Below are 15,745 nucleotides of genomic sequence, written 5' to 3'. Positions count from 1 at the left end.
GTCTATTTTACCTTCGAACGCGTTTGCCAATTCATTGATGAAAAAGTGTGCGTCGTAGCCGGACAAATTGTGAAAAACCACCGGTATCACGTACGAGGATTGATAGCTCAGATTGCAACGGCTGTGCGTCGGACCCCGATACGCACCTGTGAAATGACAATGATCACGCACTCGCACGTCGTCATTACCGAGTGGTTCTTCGCACACGTGACAATACGTGGCGGTACGAAAAGTTGAGATTTGCGCGGCGGTCAACGGAGCCATTGGAACCGTTCGATCAAACACCTGCTGCAATTTACAGCTCAACTCGTACAACTTCGATGCAAACCATGCGATACAACCTTTCTCATCACGATAAACCCGATACTCGCTCTACGAACTGTCGTATCGACAATGAAGGTAATAACCTACGCTGAAGGCATGGTGATGCTGATATCTGCGACAAGTTCCATGACCTTGATCTTCCTGTTTCTCCAGCAGGCATTCCAAGTCTGCGTAGATAACGAACGGTGTCGGTTCTTTGTACGCACAATTCTTGAACTTCAGCCACTTATCGTCTTCCGTCGGAAGTTTCAAAGCACATTCATTCATTCGACTGCAGTCGATCTCGTGAATGTTCAATTTTTCCTGCGATTTGAAATACTGTAGACACCTGAAAAAAAACATCATTTTTTATTTAGTTTTTCTCGCCCACCACCACCACCACCATCCGAAAGAAAGAAAAAAAATTTACATGTGTGGATCTTACCGATCGCAAATATGCTTGTTGTGCTGCGTGCTGATCTAAGATGAAACCAGACGAGATAAATTCCTAATACAGAGATAATGATTGCGCAAGTTTTCAGAGTCGTGTATGAGCAGCAAATTTACATGTTTCTTCCGCTTCCTTGAGGTCAAATGCAACGTCCGACATCTTTCTTGTTCCCCTCCCCATTCGAACACGTTCTCGGAAACGTCGTTCGCTTTTTCGAACTTTGGTATGTCCTTGAACAACATCGGCAATTGGAATCCCTCGGTGCGGAGCACGTCGCTGTAATGTGGATAGGATGATGTGCGATTCAAATTATTTTTAGCTGGATATAGGCTTGCCACCACTGCCCAATAGAAACATGCTTTATCGTCGTTACTGTACACATTGAGGACTGCTTTCTTTAATTGCACTCTTCGAGGCACGGATACCTGACAACCTGCTTGTAACGGCTGATACTTGTTGGAATTCACCATCAAATGCAGGATCTTCGATAACGCCCATCCACTGTCTCGTTCTTGAAACTCTTCTATCGATGTCAAAAGCGTTGGTACAACATCTTTCGCGTACCAGCGACGTAGATTCGATGATTGAAAGAGCGCGACGTTTCGCGTGCTCAAACTTTTCATCGAAACCTCGTCGCGCAGCACAAATTCTGCCTCCAATACTACGATCACTTTTAACGACAAATGAACGTTCAAAAGTTCTGTAATGCGATTCGTAACTATTTGCTTCGCGTGTTACAAGAAATGACGTGGATCGACATGCTCGACGTTGATCACAACGCCGGTCGATATACGATTCCTAAACGCCGACTCGATGTTCTCCCAACGAAGAGTCGATGCTCTCGCGCCAACGTTTCCATACAAACCGTTACCAACACGTGATGAAAACCGATGATCTAACGAAACCTTCAAAGTTTTCATACGACACATGATCGAAACTCGATTTTACACCTATGGATGCTTCGTTTTTTTTCACAATGTTCATATATTTCCTACACCATTGTAAACATTCAATACATGATTTCGTCCATTTGCGATGCTCGTCCACAGTTCGAATCAACCTTGACATATGTGTTAACGATTTCATCATGTCCTTGCAAACTTGCGTCATCTTGTGAAAATATTAATCCACATTAATTATGAAAAACAAGTTTTTTCAATTTTGATTTCACGTCGTCGGTTAAGTTTCCAGTTCTCACGAACGTAACTACACTATACACTCTCCCATCTCGATGATATGTATAATATATGTATAGTATCGCGGACGGTGAATCGGTCGCGGGCCATTTCACTATAATTTGACTAAATCGTTTCGTATAGATGAAACGCACGCGACTCGTCAAATCTTTTCGCATTAGACGTTCCGTCACTGTTTTTTCACTCGAGCGGAAATTGATCGTTCAGGTATAAGTTTATGACATATCCCCAAGCCAAATTCTGTAATGTAGGGACCATCTTTCCATTGCTCACGACGTATCTTCGTCACTCGATGAAAAAATACTTCGATAGGAATTTCACGCGTGAAGCATTGAGTTTCTCGGTCGGTAAATTAATGTCCCATTTGATTTTACGAATATCCTAATCATCATCGTCGTCGTCGTCGTCGTAGCTGTACAATGAATATTCCAATCTTCTCTTCACTTTGTTCAATGTATGGGGGAAATCACCTCTGGTCATACTCCGTTCAAATTTTGATAATGGTATCAACATTGGTTCGACGCAAACATAATCAGTTTCTTTACGGTATTTAAAAATAATCCTCTTCAACCATCTCTTCGAACGGCATTGCGATTTCAAAGGAACGATTACTTTTAAAACATCAATACTATTGTATATCACGTAATCGAGCAAGTCTCGCGGTTTGAACACGCATGCACCCACGTATGAAAATCTAGCGTGCGGGTATCTTCGACGAAAAACGCAATACACGTCACACAAAATAACATCACAATATCGAATAAAAATCCGTCGAACAATGCTCGAAAAATTATGAACACCGTGTTCAAATATCTTAGACGTTGCGAACGATTGCAACGATGGCACGTTCAACGAACCAACTTCCATACCAATTCCCAACTCAGTAGCGAATAAAATGTTCGCTGCAGAGGGAAAAGCAAAAAATCAGTAAAAAGAGAGAGACTTCCAAAATCACTAATCATGGAAAGGATGTGGCAACAAACCGTTGCAAGGCAGAAAAAATACATTTCTCTCTCTCTCTCTCTCTCTCTCTCTCTCTCTGTCCGCATCGTTTGCAAGAGAGAACAACCGCTGCATCCCCTCTCTCTCTGTCTACAATATTATACCGAGATAAAAAAATGTTACATTAATAAATCTTAATGAGACCAAAATTCCCGGGTAAAGCATCCGAGAGCCTCTCGGATACAAAACCACAAACTTCTATATATGCATGGCGCCTCTCTTCAAAACACTTCCCCAACGCACGAGAAAATTCGCATCGTTTGCAAGAGAGAGAATAACCACTGCAATGCATCCCTCTCTCTCGTTCTCTACAATATTATACCAAAATCCCCGATATCGCTTCGCAAGATAAGCAACTTCCGGGTAAAGCATCCGAGAGCCTCTCCGGATGCAAAACCGCAAAACTCCTTATCGGTGACTCCCCCCCCCCTCCACACGACGCGTGCCGCTCACGATGACGCTTCCTTCCCTTTACCCCCCCCCCCCATTTCAGCCTTCCCCTCGCCCATGATTGCAGAACTGTATATATTTACCTACTTGCTTCGCTTTCGAATGCTTTGTTCTCGTTAACTTCGTTTTCGTTTGCTTCGCATTCGTTTGCCACGTTTTCGTTTGCTTCGCCTTCTTCAGCTTCGATTTTGTTCGCTTCGCTTTCGATCGCTTCACGTTCGTTCGCTTCGCTTTCTTTCGTTTCGGATCCGTTCACATCGGTTCCGTTCGCTTCGCTTTCTTTTACTTTTCTTTTGTTTGCTTTCCTTTGCTTTGTTATGTCATGGGTATGTTAGTTAGTTAATTAGTTAGTTAGTTATTTAGTTGTCTTATCACTACTATAGTATTATCTATTTACTTATTTATTTATCTATGTTTGCCAGAATTTATTCTTGTATAATAATTTTTATTCTTTTTTGATTCTACGTATTTGCTTATCTAGTTATGTATTTATTTATATGTTTATTTAGTTATTTCTTTATTACTTCCGTTTATTTATCTGGACAATACTACTACCACAGCAGCTGGTGTCAAAATGGCGATTTTTACTGGGTCACTCAGGCTACTGCTATTAAATCTGAAAAGTGCAGGGATGCATCACCTCTCGCATCAGTCTGCTTGCGAAAGAGTTGTGCATGTTGTCCTGATTATTGAGCCGTGAAAGGTACCGGCTCACTAGTTTGTCGATCTCAGATTTGATGTAGCCATCTGGATCACGTGGATCGACAGATTTGGGTCAGTCAGTCCCTTCTGCAAGGGAGAAGGGTATGTGGCGATTATGCTGGATGGGATGACGCTGTGTAGCTGTTATTTCTTGCCCTGCATACCCACTGCGCTATATACTCACCGCTTTGAGACTCTTGGAAGCCAGATAGCGAGCTCGTCTACTGGACATAAGATCGCGTCTAGTGACTTCAACGCCAAGTCTTTTGCCTGAAGTTCCTCGAAAGTGGATACCAGGGGGGCGTGGTGTTACAGTTTTGTAGTTGATGCGGTTTCGTTCCGGTTAGAAGTCTGGTTGAGTTCTCCTTTGAATATAGAGGGTACAGATTGCTCATAGATATCCTGTTCTGCGGCGATCAATCGTAGGTTCGTTAGGAGCTGGATATATGATGAGTACACGGTTTCAGATCATAGGTAACTTTTCCACATCTTCGACTCCGCGGACGGTGTGAGAGCTTCTGTGACAATTCCTGCACGCTGACTGTCTCGCGCCAGCTAATCTCGCCTTTCATTGTTTCTCGTTAATAAGTCGTAAAAAATGTCGCAGATTGCATTTTCACCACGGAAAATGTTACTTCAAATGACCTGAAGAACTCCCCATTTCCGGATTACGAGACATTTTTGGGATACCCTGTATATTCAGACAGTAAACAGACTAGTTGCCAAGTCCAGTTACTGTCCCTGAGTTCATCACACTGATAAGCAGAATGTATGGTAATAGTGCTATATTGACAAGGAGCATAGGTGTACTGCTCTCCTTGCTAGAAGGAGGGTGCAGCGAGCACAAAAAAAGAACCAGGATTATCTCCCTGAAGTAGTAGCGGTATTCAAAAGTGATGGAAGTTAAAATCCCCTATAAACATAATATAGTCTTTGCCATTGACGTTATCAAAAATTTGATTCCATTAAGATTGTGAAAATGTAAAACCTGGTGCTCGATAACATACTATAATATCAAAGGATTAATTGTAATATCCGCTAATTCTACCTTTTCATCCGGACTATTAAGATTGTTCAGAATTCAACAGAAGCTAAGCTATTGCCGATTAGAATGAGAATTCCATCACCTTTGAGTAGCAGCGATCTTTCCTGAAAGTTTTCTATCCACTAAGATGAAACTCTTGTCCAGAAAGTCATTATAACACAAAATATCAACATCGGTGAGATGTGTGTGCTTAGGAAGTTTTTATTTCTTAGTAAAAATATTCCTAGAGTTCTAAAATAATATCTTGAAATACTTGCGATAGAGCAAAACTATTTATGATTATCGAATATATATGCTATAATCGATAGCAAGAGCTGTCGGATGATAAAAAGTTATCCGAATCTGGTGATGGCTCAAGGGTGAACTACAATAACAGTTTCTTTTTCATTCTAGAACATCTAGATTTGAGGCTTCTATCTTCTAAATGAGATAGAACCTAGTTAAGAATATCAAGAATTCATGAAATCGTGCTGTCCTATAGATTTGGCGAGTCCAAAACGAGCAGTGATGAATATAGCTGGGAAGGTCATCTCACACCTTCGTTTATAGTGTTAACGTTCAGTATCTACATATCAGTTGTTATGATTGTCGATGTCACCAGCAACTCAATAAAATTGTGACATAGCTTGCCTATTTAAACTTTTTGTTTACAAAGATAAGCTTGTGAATCCGTACTGAAGTAAATCCAATAGGACGTTTACTCGAAGTTGATTTGTAGAGACTCTGGAATCATCATTATCGTCATCCTTAATAAAAACTTGACAATGGAATGATAAAATATGCGAACAACCAAGTTTATTTAATCCTGCTCTGATATTAGACACTTGTGACACACATTATATCACTCTATTTTTTAATAAGTCCACTAGAAACTGTTTGGGAATGACGGGACTTACATTTGAAATAATTACCTGCTTATTCATCACCATTAAAGATGTAATATTTAGTGAGTGATTGTCAATTTGAATTCTTTTGTTAGATAGTTTTTCCACTATGGAAACATCGTGAGCCACAATTCCAGCCAACAAATGCATCCTCATCTAAATGGGTGAATTTCTTATTGATAATATTTTTCATATTTCTCTAATAAACAAATCCTTTACGTCCCTTAACGCGATTATTTATTATTAAATTAGCTTTGCGAATCATTCGTTGAATTCTGTTCGGACACAGAATTATTCAAATTAAAATATCATTTACGTACTTTGTTAATCTTCACTGTACATCTTGCTTAAAAATTTCATATGGTAAACGTGAGGTGTCATGCACACCAGAAAATTAAAACAGCTGTCACGGTTAAACTTCATATTATTTCGGGTCCGAAAAATTAGTAAATATTCTTCAGACGTTCTAAAGTAAAGGTGAACAGCGTTTTTCTTAAAAATATCACTGTTATGTAGTTAAAAAAATCCGTAAAGTTCTCGCCTTGTGACTTGTTCAATACTTCGATCGCGGCTCGAGTCCGTCCCGACCTTCTGTCAAAGCCTCGTGCTGCGGACTCTCTCGCGGACCCTCTCTCTCGCACCGTCACCTCTCATTGGCCAGTGTTTTTCGTTAATAACTCGTAAACAAAGCCGCGGATTGCATTTTCGCAAAGGAAAAAGTTACTTCAAATGACCTCAGCTACCCCTCATTTTCGGCTGTTAAAATAATTGTGGGACACCCTGTATATATTCTAGTGCAAAGTTCGATGTATAAGGATCAATTCACATCTATATGCTAGGCTCGGACTGAGCTCCAAGGCCAACCAAGGCCGAATCATTCTTCCATTTGATTTACATTGGAGTGTTCACACTACGCGTGCCATACTCGCGGCGTGTTAGGCCGCCCGGCACCGTCCAAACGTGTTCACACTTGCAGGCAGGCCAGGCTTGCTTCGCCCGTAACCAAAACAAACCGAGACGAAACTATGGAACTGATATGATGTGGACAATGTGTGCAATCTTTTGTTTTAGCGTTGCAGGCAATAAATCCGGGAAAGTATTTCAACTTAACAAAGCATACAAAAGAAGGAATCTATGAAGACTAGATGGTGGCTCGACCTCTGGTGACCATCTGCGGGTCATAATTCAATAAAATGTTAAATTCTGAAGGAAATAACACTTTTTCGGAGTAACTACATATTACGGATGGATTGTTATTGTTTGACGAACAGATGGTGTCGAAAAAGAATTTCCTGATTCTTTACGGCTTTCAATGCGGAGCATGATGTATACCCAGTTATTCATTTAAAAAGTACATTTGAAATTGTACAATAAAATATAAATTTTAATGTAAGATTCATTTACACAAAAACTAAAATGGAAAATCGGCTATCGACACAAAAAGTGCCGCACAAAATTGAGTGGACATTCTTCGAAACGTAGTACCTCTTTTAAAACTTGAACTAAACGACTAGAATTTTTTTTTAAATGATGGTAGGTTTTCAATTGATCGATATTTAATTGTTTACAGCTTATTTCAAGGTAAACCGATTTCGACGAAATTTTCAGTACAGATATAAGATCTGCAAAACGCATTTTATAGGCTCAGATAAAGAAATAAAAAACATGAGATTTTTATTTTTTGTTGTTATTTAAAGCAATAATAAAATTTAAAAAAAGCATTATAGTCATTGTCTAGTAGACTAGTCCTACTATTACTTAAAAGTATTCTAGTCGTTTAGTCAATTTAAAAAAAAGATATTGCGTTTTGATGACGCCTAGGATAACGTTTCACTGGTTTCCTAAAATAGTAATATGAAAAGTATATTTATATTTTTCATAAAAATCAATATAATCGTACAAAAATTATATCGTGTTCGGTCTTATTTTGAGCTCACGATTGCATTAGAAAAAGTCCAATTAAGAAATAGTAAAAAATAAAAAAGTTATACATTGCGTTATTATCTATCCTTCATTTGCTGTCCTTTTGTACTTTCGGAAAAGATAATGTCGAACTCTGAAATCTCGCTCTAAGGCACTACAGTCCCGAGATCATCGGTCCTGTGTCTGGCACCGTGTTCGCACGTCTAATGTTGAACACTCTCAATTGTGCACGCTGCTAGTGTCACGGGCCGGCAAATACTTTGATAGATTTAACTATTACCGTAGCATATGCATATGCCAAGAATAGGTACGCGAAGAGCGAAGAGTAATACACAATGAATTCATTGGTAACAGTGACTCCAATGACCGTCTTTAATTAGAGACTTGGGGTTTATTGGGGTTAATTAGAGAGCAATAGGTTCGCGTTACATTCTCGGGCGGATATGGTAATCTTATCAATGGTAAGGTGGGGGGAGGGGGTCCTGGGTATCCGGAGATAATCTTGAGAGCAACAGGTTCACGTTACACTAGCACGACCTGAGCCTGGCATATAGAGTAAATCGTCTCTAATGCTTCGAGGCTGGACGCTGACTACTTTCGCCCTTCTTCCTTCTTTATTCTCACGCTCGAGACGCTGCACTCATTTGTTTCTTCTTAACACGGAACTCGTGAAAATGACGGGTTCACTAATTTTTTAATTTACGATTATTCATATCGTAAAGATACATTTATGAGTTATTTATTCAATTTATATGTTATTTACGGCAAATATTACAATAACACTTCTTAAAAATCAGAATAAATGTCTTATTGTTACTTTTATAAACTAATATAAAACAGCTGCTTTTTGTACTCCGTAAATCTAGTGTGTTAATCGATATCTACATACTTTTCGGGCCGCTGCCCCGCTTCGCTCAGCACACGGCACACGCACTCCGAACACACACACACATACCTCGTTCTCCACACACATTCTTAACGCGCACACAGTTCACTCACTACAGATATATTCACGTCATGATGATCAAAAAGCTTCGCCAGTTCCACAAGAACCACACATGCCCATCCCGAAAAAAGACCGATTCCCCGAAAATCCGTTTCATCCCCTCTCAAGCAGGTACCACGATTCTCACGTTCAAAGACTACTCCAACCATCATATGTGGTATATTATTGGGCGCCAGTCTAAAGATTCACGAACACTTTCGGTTTTCCATAACTGTTTCAGTCAGAACCGATAAACATGTTGCCGAAAAAGTTGAATCACTTAGAATGTGTGATTCCGAGGTCATTTCAAGTAACTTTTTCCTTAGCGCAGGTGCTATCTGCGGCTTCTTTTATGTATTATTTACAAATCACATTCGTACAGTATGAAATTTTGTGCATTTTACACAGTGAAAATTAACAACAAGTAACCTTGTCAATGTACGTAATTCTGTATCCGAACAAAATTCAAAAATCGATTCGTAAAGCTACTTTACTTATACAGAGTGTCTCATAATTACGTTAACACTCGGAAAGAGGTGACTTCAGAGGTCATTTTTAGTAATTCGCAGCTTTGTTTATCGCGCTTGCTTCTCATTGGTTACTATTTTTCGTTAATAATTCATAAACAAAGTCGCAGATTGCATTATTGCTAAGGAAAAAGTTACTTGAAATTATATTTGGAATCGACCCTTTCTGAGTTTGGACGAAATTATGGGGCTCTCTGTACATAACCTTATCAAAAAACATAGAAAATTTGTTCTCACTCTCTCTCGTTTCAGATATATAAAAAATATCATTAATAGAAAACTAACCTATTTAGTTAAACATCTATTTATTACTCCAAAATGTGTATCAGAAGGTCGATGCATTGATCGTTTCGGGAAACAAGGGCTCGTGGGCCCTAAATACATATATATATATCAGAATTCATGTAGTTGCGGATGGGTACCCATCTGCTGGCGAATGCCGAAGATAGCCGCCACAGGAGCATAATATATTAATTTCAAGAATTTTGTGGCTCTAAAAAGAGCCGATTCTTTTATAAGATATGTTCGAATTTCGTTCTGTTAGCGGCACGTACTGCGTTGACACGTTTTGTCCGTTCTTCTCAATCCTTTCCAGCACCATTGCTACATCCTTGGAAGGAAATCTGAAATACTGGGGGAATTACCAGCCGACTTCCTTCAAATTACCACAGAGAAAAAATCGCACCAAGATAAATCTGACAATTGAGGGGATCATATAATTAGTGTACTACACCCGATCCCTTTATTATTAAAATCGATATTCGACCATCGAATTGATATTCGAAAATCGAAATTTCTAACTGAATTGCACAACGGACAACTATGATGTTGGAACTAATTATTTGGTTTTATTATTAGTTACATATCATGCCAAACATTATACATTTGTAGAAATGTAAAATATTTTTCTCCATTAATTCCTTGTTTAAAAACATCGTGGATGCCACACCAGACACTTTATAAATTACGATATGGGATGTTCTTTTCATATATTTCAATACGGATATCCCCTTGCCAAAATTCTTAAATTTTGATGGTTAATCTTACCGTTTGCATAAAAATGTTTTTATCCGTAATCATTAAATGTCAAATCAAAGAGTATCGTCGGATAAGATGGCCAAATGTAGGTTGTTTAGAACATTCGATAGATCACTCAAGGAAAACCGTCTCGACCATGTTTCAATTCTCTACTCCCATCACAAAGGTAGTTATAGGATTAAATCAAATTAAAATACTATGCTTTTGTGGCGGCTATCTTCGGCATTCGCCAGCAGATGGGTACCTATCCGCAACTATATGAATTCTGATATATATGTATTTAGATATGATTTATATATTGGGTCTAGGAAAAAGTTCGTGACGTTTTGTTAGTAAAATTCAACTGGATTTCTTATATTGTGAAAATGAATTTATTTAAACCACAAATATGCTTCGTTATTATCGACAATATTTCGCCATTTTTCGGGTAGAATCATGATGCCATCGGTGAAGAACTTCTGCGGTTTCTGCTTAAAAAACTGAATCAAGTGATTTTCACAGGCTTCTTTTGAAGCCAGTTTGATTCCATTGAGAGAGTTCTGCAAAGATCGGAACAAGTGATACTCAGAGAGTGCTATGTCTGGACTATACAGTGGGTGCATCAAAATTTCCGAACCAAACTCTTCCAATTTTTTACGGGTCGTCAAAGAAATGTGTAGTCAGGCGTTGTCGTGATGGAATACAATACTTTTCCTATTATGCAATTCGGGCCGTTTTTTTTTTAATTGCATGGCGTAATCTCTCTAGTTGTTCTAGTTGGTCGCCTGACCAACTGGAAGTACCTCATGGTGGTCGATACCCTTCTAGTCCCACCACACACACAGCATCACCTTTTTTTAGCGTCAATCCTAGCTTCGCGAACGCTTGTGACGGCTTACCATCTTTTGTTCACGATCTTTGGCGCTTCCGATTGTCGTACGTAATCCATTTTTCATCAAATGGCTCGATTTCATTACGTTTCAGCAGAGCATCATAGATGTTGATTCGATTCATCATGTTTTCCAACTCATGACGAACCCAAACATCCAGCTTCTGTTTGTATCCAGCTTTGTATAAATGGTTTAAAATATTTTTGTGGTCAATGTCTAGTTCCATACCAATATCGGCACTGCTAATGTGCTTATCTTGCTGAACTTTTTCAACGATTTCATTAGTTTTTTCAGTAACTGGACGACCAGAGCATGACTCGTCTTTCACATCAAAATTACCAGAACGAAAGCGAGCGAACCATTTCCGCGCAGCTGATTTTGATAATGTACCTTCACCATACATAGCACAAATTTTTTCACAAGTCTGCGCAGCGTTCTTCCCTTTGTCGTAAGTTGTTCGTGAGTTATTAACAATTGACGACATCTATTGGGAAAACGCCACGAACTTCTTCCCAGACCTAATATATATCTTCTAGCGAAACCAGGACGAAATGTTTCCCTTTCTTTTCCTCCACGCCTCCTATCTTTCTAGACCGCCTACACTCCATTTCTTTTGTACTGTTCAACGGAAAATTATGAAAAAGTTCATGAATTTTCTACCTAATACAGTAGGTTTGCAAATAATACATGCAGATTTTATACTGAAACTACCACTGCATCATATTTATATTTTTGGCATATCAGTGTCTTATTACTTGTCAAAAAAATGAGCTATAACAAGTTATACGAGCAGAAACTTGAAAGCAACGTTCTCTCTCTCTCTCTCTCTCTCTCTCTCTCTCTCTCTCACACAAGGAGTTTTGTTATGAAATTCATAAAACTTTATATAATTATGAAATGCAGCGATCTCAAAACGTCGTAACCATTTATTTTCTCCCGGATATCTGGTTGTAGAAATATGCAATGATATTTATCAAATTAAATATTGTACTTAATTCGTCGATTTCCATGATCTATGCTTTCAACAGTTTTGTAATACGAAACATCCTGAGGTTTAAAAGTGACTGTGTGTTATCTTATAAAAATTATCAGGTTAAACTCATCACAATATTTATTATAGTGCCTACTTCATCCAAGAAATATATTCGATAATTTCCAATGAAAGCAACGTTATGATTCCAGTAATTATAAAATACAAAATGTGAAACCGTTTAAAACGATAAAACGTGACAACGTTTAGTATTCAGTGCTTGCAGTGATAATAGATGCAAGGTATTATTGTTACGTTCGATTTTATTGTCGCTAGTTTATTATTGCACGACATGATTACTACACGTTTGTCACGATACGATAATATTGCAGTAACGAACATTTATGTCAGCATAAGAAATATATATTTTTATAAGGTTATCTAACACGTTTGACGGATGATGGCAATCCAAAATGCATTTAGGTGAAATTGAAGAATCTTGAAGACACTGAAAAAATCTAAAACCAATGTTGCACTGTTTACGACTTATTAAATTTTTTAAAAGAAAATATATTTTTTTATATCATTTCTGTTTCTTACAATTAGTTTATAACACACCTATTTTGCATTTAATTATTCATTACATTAATTTAAATGAAAATATTACTGAAATGAAAATCACTCAATATTTTAGTATGAAGAATAAATTGGTAGCTACGTGATGTAAAGATCGAAATAATGATACTATCTCTTCAAAAATCTGAAAGGTTGTGTCAGCATGTTGTGCAATAAGTATATTTCGATATCATTTTTAATACCGATCCGTTTCTGTTTATCACGCATAATCCAGTTTTAAAATACTTCAATAAACCCGTTATGGCAAAACCGCGAATAATGATTCTGTATAAATACAAGAATACGAGTGGATATTAATGTAGAATTCTATCAAGAGAACCATGAATCAAGAATCGAAGTTAATTATTCTACTTGTTTCTGTAATTTTCATTACGGGATACTTTTGGACAATTCAAGCTGTAAGATATATATTTGAAGATATCCTAGAACAGATTAATTTTTTGTTCACAATTCTGCAATTATCAAATAAGAAATTTCTAGATAAAGTGATGTATTCAGCATATATAGGGTGTGCTGCAAATGTAAACTCTCATAACGGATTCCTTTTAGTTAAAGCTTCGTGAATCAGTAATTAAAAAAAAACTCGTGCCAACCAGAGAGCACGTATAACTACTGTTCCGTCCTCGCGACCACGACACCGCATAGTGGTCCGAATCGAGAAGTTCAGTGATATTTTGTCAAAAAATCTTCTTTCTACTATCGATATCTGCTGAACTCTTATTACTTTCTAAATATCCAGCAACCTCAAAAAGAAGGAGTTAATAAAATACAATTCAAATTTTAAATAATATAATCATTCAAAGCTAGAAATTTTAAAGACAGTATTTTTATGTATTTTAAAGATACTAATTAATACATGTATCTGGGGAGTATAATAAGGGGAAAGCAATCTTTTGTGATAAGAAATTGCATTTTTTATTAACAAACAATAACAATATTTTTTACTTTTCTGTAAATTCATTTTCTGTAAATCTCCCTTCATCCCATTTATCGAGTCATTAGTATTTAAAGTTGTATCTATTTACTGGGATGCACATTGATACATTTCTCAATGAAGAAATTATAGTTATTATCAATTATTATAAAAAATGTATTTTGGCACACTCATCATACGTTTTTAATTTTTTTATGCATTGATTACCAAAAAGTTTCTCGGATTTATATTTTACGTGTTCTATGAAATGTTACATGTATGAAACATAAACATGAAATATATATTTAGAAAGTAAACAATAGTTCGTAAAATTATATTTAAACAATTTTCTTTTCCACATAAAATATCAATGAAAATTAATTTAAGATTATTGTTTAACAAATGCAAAAAATATTTACTTATCCATAATTAAAAATGATAGTTTTTCAAATATTTTTGGTGAAAATTTCATTGTAATATCTCTACTGGTTCAAAAGTTATAACAAAAAGTCACAGAATTTTTCGATCCGGATCACTGTGCGCCGTTATGCCCTTGTCCTGATTTTTTAGTTAATAACGCGTTAACGAAAACTTTGCCAACATTTTCGCGATTTTTCAAATCTCCTGAATAATACCTGGATATAATAGCATTGCTGGGCCAACATGTATACAACATAATTATGTTGATACCAGGAAAGAGGTCATTTGAAGTGACTTCTTCATCAGCAAAAATGCAATTCGCGGCTTCGTTTACGAATTATGAATGGAAAACAGTAACCAGTGTGAGGCGAGTACGGCTGGCGGTAAGCGCCCGAACCAATAAGCAGTCGAAGCTCAGTTCCGCTCATTGGCGTAAACAAAGTCGCGAGTGTCAACATAATTACGGCACACCTTGTATAATTTCTATCATAATTAAAATAATTCGTTTTTCTTCAAGGCTCCATCAAAATGTTACACCTACTACAGAAGCAGGTGCCAATATCCAGAAGTACAAGCAATGTGTCCGGTACGGTAACTCTATACAAACGTGTTATTAATTATTGTTTATGGATAATTTATATTTATGACTACATTTTTTGCTCTGTAGGATGTATGCAATCGACAAGGGTAATTGACATCCATAAGATAATAGTATCTCTGTAAATTCAGTTGTCATTATGTGCAATATGAATAAAAAATAAATTTAAATTAGTTGTGTATGTGACTTCTAATAATGACCTTCATCAATATCTTCATTAGAAACTTAAGATCTCAGAAACATTCAAAGTGTCATGAGTAGACTACATATCATTATACAAAATAATAATGTTTCTGTCAATTGCAAGAGGCAGAAGCTACACGCCAAATCGATTACTTTTTCCCTCGATGTCTGGGATATTGTTCAAACTGAAATATGATGTACTCTATGTGATATTAGAGGGATTTAAGTCATCATTTTACGAATCTAGAATTTGATCAAAACATTCAGGGTCCCGAAATTTACGATTTTTGCCCATTTTTGCAAAAATGAGTCGTACTTCGGAATTGTTATCTCCGAAACTATTGGTTGCATCAAGGTGTACTTTCTTTAATTTTACTTGGGTAGGATCTACCTTTTCAAGTGAATTTTGATCTGATTGAAAAATTGTTTTTACAACGTTTAAAATTCTAAAAAAATTTTTATTTTTTAAATACAGGCTCAAGGTTATTTTTTTAAAATGTAACAAAAATACTGTCGTATTCATATGAATTTCTTTAAAAATGAGGATTTCACCTATACAAAAAATGTTATCTAGTAATAAATATATCCTACTTGCCTAACATTCAATCTTAGATATGCCAACACCAACACGTTCACATTCTTATCTTCAC

General features: G+C 37.0%; 1 long non-coding RNA gene and 1 pseudogene across 1 annotated transcript; one reads left to right on the top strand and one right to left on the bottom strand.

Annotated features, from left to right (window-relative positions):
- Nucleotides 1-744: 744 nt before the first annotated feature.
- LOC143259482 (uncharacterized) lies at nucleotides 745-3,351 on the bottom strand (annotated as a pseudogene).
- A 9,909-nt stretch (nucleotides 3,352-13,260) lies between these two features.
- LOC117226649 (uncharacterized) lies at nucleotides 13,261-15,085 on the top strand. Its single transcript, XR_004491848.2, has 3 exons — nucleotides 13,261-13,379; nucleotides 14,832-14,900; nucleotides 14,982-15,085. It is a non-coding gene; the product is annotated as an uncharacterized LOC117226649 (long non-coding RNA).
- Nucleotides 15,086-15,745: the final 660 nt, after the last annotated feature.

This window comes from Megalopta genalis, chromosome 5 (assembly GCF_051020955.1).
Source record: "Megalopta genalis isolate 19385.01 chromosome 5, iyMegGena1_principal, whole genome shotgun sequence".
Lineage (NCBI taxonomy): Eukaryota > Metazoa > Arthropoda > Insecta > Hymenoptera > Halictidae > Megalopta > Megalopta genalis.
This window is presented reverse-complemented; position numbering and strand designations above follow the sequence as displayed.